Here is a 5161-nt window from a genome sequence, read left to right on the forward strand (position 1 = left end):
GACTGTCACTGGTGTTTTAAAACTTCACCCATTAAGTCACTCTTGTTGATAGTCTCAAGTCCTGACTGTCACTGGTGTTTTAAAACTTCACCCATTAAGTCACTCTTGTTGATAGTCTCAAGTCACTGTCACTGTGTTTTAAAACTTCACCCATTAAGTCACTGTCACTGGTGTTTTAAAACTTCACCCATTAAGTCACTCTTGTTGATAGTCTCAAGTCCTGACTGTCACTGGTGTTTTAAAACTTCACCCATTAAGTCACTCTGTTGATAGTCTCAAGTCCTGACTGTCACTGGTGTTTTAAAACTTCACCCATTAAGTCACTCTCAAGTCCTGACTGTCACTGGTGTTTTAAAACTTCACCCATTAAGTCACTCTTGTTGATAGTCTCAAGTCCTGACTGTCACTGGTGTTTTAAAACTTCACCCATTAAGTCACTCTTGTTGATAGTCTCAAGTCCTGACTGTCACTGGTGTTTTAAAACTTCACCCATTAAGTCACTCTTGTTGATAGTCTCAAGTCCTGACTGTCACTGGTGTTTTAAAACTTCACCCATTAAGTCACTCTTGTTGATAGTCTCAAGTCCTGACTGTCACTGGTGTTTTAAAACTTCACCCATTAAGTCATAGTCTCAAGTTGATAGTCTCACCCATTAAGTCACTGACTCAAGTCCTGTCACTGGTGTTTTAAAACTTCACCCATTAAGTCACTCTTGTTGATAGTCTCAAGTCCTGACTGTCACTGGTGTTTTAAAACTTCACCCATTAAGTCACTCTTGTTGATAGTCTCAAGTCCTGACTGTCACTGGTGTTTTAAAACTTCACCCATTAAGTCACTCTTGTTGATAGTCTCAAGTCCTGACTGTCACTGGTGTTTTAAAACTTCACCCATTAAGTCACTCTTGTTGATAGTCTCAAGTCCTGACTGTCACTGGTGTTTTAAAACTTCACCCATTAAGTCACTCTTGTTGATAGTCTCAAGTCCTGACTGTCACTGGTGTTTTAAAACTTCACCCATTAAGTCACTCTTGTTGATAGTCTCAAGTCCTGACTGTCACTGGTGTTTTAAAACTTCACCCATTAAGTCACTCTTGTTGATAGTCTCAAGTCTGTCTGAAAACTTCTGTCACTGGTCTCAAGTTTTAAAACTTCACCCATTAAGTCACTCTTGTTGATAGTCTCAAGTCCTGACTGTCACTGGTGTAGTCTCAAGTAAAAAACTTCACCCATTAAGTCACTCTTGTTGATAGTCTCAAGTCCTGACTGTCACTGACTGTTTTAAAACTTCACCCATTAAGTCACTCTTGTTGACTGGTGTTTTTAAAACTTCACCCATTAAGTCACTCTTGTTGATAGTCTCAAGTCCTGACTGTCACTGGTGTTTTAAAACTTCACCCATCAAGTCACTCTTGTTGATAGTCTCAAGTCCTGACTGTCACTGGTGTTTTAAAACTTCACCCATTAAGTCACTCTTGTTGATAGTCTCAAGTGCTGACTGTCACTGGTGTTTTAAAACTTCACCCATTAAGTCACTCTTGTTGATAGTCTCAAGTCCTGACTGTCACTGGTGTTTTAAAACTTCACCCATCAAGTCACTCTTGTTGATAGTCTCAAGTCCTGACTGTCACTGGTGTTTTAAAACTTCACCCATTAAGTCACTCTTGTTGATAGTCTCAAGTCCTGACTGTCACTGGTGTTTTAAAACTTCACCCATTAAGTCACTCTTGTTGATAGTCTCAAGTCCTGACTGTCACTGGTGTTTTAAAACTTCACCCATCAAGTCACTCTTGTTGATAGTCTCAAGTCCTGACTGTCACTGGTGTTTTAAAACTTCACCCATTAAGTCACTCTTGTTGATAGTCTCAAGTCCTGACTGTCACTGGTGTTTTAAAACTTCACCCATTAAGTCACTCTTGTTGATAGTCTCAAGTCCTGACTGTCACTGGTGTTTTAAAACTTCACCCATTAAGTCACTCTTGTTGATAGTCTCAAGTCCTGACTGTCACTGGTGTTTTAAAACTTCACCCATTAAGTCACTTTGTTGATAGTCTCAAGTCCCATCACTGGTGTTTTAAAACTTCACCCATTAAGTCACTCTTGTTGATAGTCTCAAGTCCTGACTGTCACTGGTGTTTTAAAACTTCACCCATTCTCAAGTCCTGTCACCCATCTTGTTGATAGTCTCAAGTCCTGACTGTCACTGGTGTTTTAAAACTTCACCCATTAAGTCACTCTTGTTGATAGTCTCAAGTCCTGACTGTCACTGGTGTTTTAAAACTTCACCCATTAAGTCACTCTTGTTGATAGTCTCAAGTCCTGACTGTCACTGGTGTTTTAAAACTTCACCCATCAAGTCACTCTTGTTGATAGTCTCAAGTCCTGACTGTCACTGGTGTTTTAAAACTTCACCCATTAAGTCACTCTTGTTGATAGTCTCAAGTCCTGACTGTCACTGGTGTTTTAAAACTTCACTCCATTGAAGTCACTCATTCTTGTTGATAGTCTCAAGTCCTGACTGTCACTGGTGTTTTAAAACTTCACCCATTAAGTCACTCTTGTTGATAGTCTCAAGTCCTGACTGTCACTGGTGTTTTAAAACTTCACCCATTAAGTCACTCTTGTTGATAGTCTCAAGTCCTGACTGTCACTGGTGTTTTTAAAACTTCACCCATTAAGTCACTCTTGTTGATAGTCTCAAGTCCTGACTGTCACTGGTGTTTTAAAACTTCACCCATTAAGTCACTCTTGTTGATAGTCTCAAGTCCTGACTGTCACTGGTGTTTTAAAACTTCACCCATTAAGTCACTCTTGTTGATAGTCTCAAGTCCTGACTGTCACTGGTGTTTTAAAACTTCACCCATTAAGTCACTCTTTGATAGTCTCAAGTCCTGACTGTCACTGGTGTTTTAAAACTTCACCCATTAAGTCACTTTGTTGATAGTCTCAAGTGCTGACTGTCACTGGTGTTTTAAAACTTCACCCATTAAGTCACTCTTGTTGATAGTCTCAAGTCCTGACTGTCACTGGTGTTTTAAAACTTCACCCATTAAGTCACTCTTGTTGATAGTCTCAAGTCCTGACTGTCACTGGTGTTTTAAAACTTCACCCATTAAGTCACTCTTGTTGATAGTCTCAAGTCCTGACTGTCACTGGTGTTTTAAAACTTCACCCATTAAGTCACTCTTGTTGATAGTCTCAAGTCCTGACTGTCACTGGTGGTGTTTTAAAACTTCACCCATTTAAGTCACTCTTGTTGATAGTCTCAAGTCCTGACTGTCACTGGTGTTTTAAAACTTCACCCATTAAGTCACTCTTGTTGATAGTCTCAAGTCCTGACTGTCACTGGTGTTTTAAAACTTCACCCATTAAGTCACTCTTGTTGATAGTCTCAAGTCCTGACTGTCACTGGTGTTTTAAAACTTCACCCATTAAGTCACTCTTGTTGATAGTCTCAAGTCCTGACTGTCACTGGTGTTTTAAAACTTCACCCATTAAGTCACTCTTGTTGATAGTCTCAAGTCCTGACTGTCACTGGTGTTTTAAAACTTCACCCATTAAGTCACTCTTGTTGATAGTCTCAAGTCCTGACTGTCACTGGTGTTTTAAAACTTCACCCATTAAGTCACTCTTGTTGATAGTCTCAAGTCCTGACTGTCACTGGTGTTTTAAAACTTCACCCATTAAGTCACTCTTGTTGATAGTCTCAAGTCACTCTGACTGTCACTGGTGTTTTAAAACTTCACCCATTAAGTCACTCTTGTTGATAGTCTCAAGTCCTGACTGTCACTGGTGTTTTAAAACTTCACCCATTAAGTCACTCTTGTTGATAGTCTCAAGTCCTGACTGTCACTGGTGTTTTAAAACTTCACCCATTAAGTCACTCTTGTTGATAGTCTCAAGTCACTGGTGTTTTAAAACTGACTGTCACTGGTGTTTTAAAACTTCACCCATTAAGTCACTCTTGTTGATAGTCTCAAGTCCTGACTGTCACTGGTGTTTTAAAAAACTTCACCCATTAAGTCACTCTTGTTGATAGTCTCAAGTCCTGACTGTCACTGGTGTTTTAAAACTTCACCCATTAAGTCACTCTTGTTGATAGTCTCAAGTCCTGACTGTCACTGGTGTTTTAAAACTTCACCCATTAAGTCACTCTTGTTGATAGTCTCAAGTCCTGACTGTCACTGGTGTTTTAAAACTTCACCCATTAAGTCACTCTTGTTGATAGTCTCAAGTCCTGACTGTCACTGGTGTTTTAAAACTTCACCCATTAAGTCACTCTTGTTGATAGTCTCAAGTGCTGACTGTCACTGGTGTTTTAAAACTTCACCCATGTCACTCTTGTTGATAGTCTCAAGTCCTGACTGTCACTGGTGTTTTAAAACTTCACCCATTAAGTCACTCTTGTTGATAGTCTCAAGTCCTGACTGTCACTGGTGTTTTAAAACTTCAAACATCAAGTCACTCATAGTCTCAAGTCACTGTCTGGTGTTGATAGTCTCATAGTCTCAAGTGACTGTCACTGGTGTTTTAAAACTTCACCCATTAAGTCACTCTTGTTGATAGTCTCAAGTCCTGACTGTCACTGGTGTTTTAAAACTTCACCCATTAAGTCACTCTTGTTGATAGTCTCAAGTGCTGACTGTCACTGGTGTTTTAAAACTTCACCCATTAAGTCACCTTTGTTGATAGTCTCAAGTCCTGACTGTCACTGGTGTTTTAAAACTTCACCCATTAAGTCACTCTTGTTGATAGTCTCAAGTCCTGACTGTCACTGGTGTTTTAAAACTTCACCCATTAAGTCACTCTTGTTGATAGTCTCAAGTCCTGACTGTCACTGGTGTTTTAAAACTTCACCCATTAAGTCACTCTTGTTGATAGTCTCAAGTCCTGACTGTCACTGGTGTTTTAAAACTTCACCCATTAAGTCACTCTTGTTGATAGTCTCAAGTCCTGACTGTCACTGGTGTTTTAAAACTTCACCCATTAAGTCACTCTTGTTGATAGTCTCAAGTCCTGACTGTCACTGGTGTTTTAAAACTTCACCCATTAAGTCACTCTTGTTGATAGTCTCAAGTCCTGACTGTCACTGGTGTTTTAAAACTTCACCCATTAAGTCACTCTTGTTGATAGTCTCAAGTCCTGACTGTCACTGGTGTTTTAAA

The sequence above is a fragment of the Tachypleus tridentatus genome, chromosome 9 (genome assembly GCF_004210375.1).
Source record: "Tachypleus tridentatus isolate NWPU-2018 chromosome 9, ASM421037v1, whole genome shotgun sequence".
Classification (NCBI taxonomy): Eukaryota; Metazoa; Arthropoda; class Merostomata; order Xiphosura; family Limulidae; genus Tachypleus; species Tachypleus tridentatus.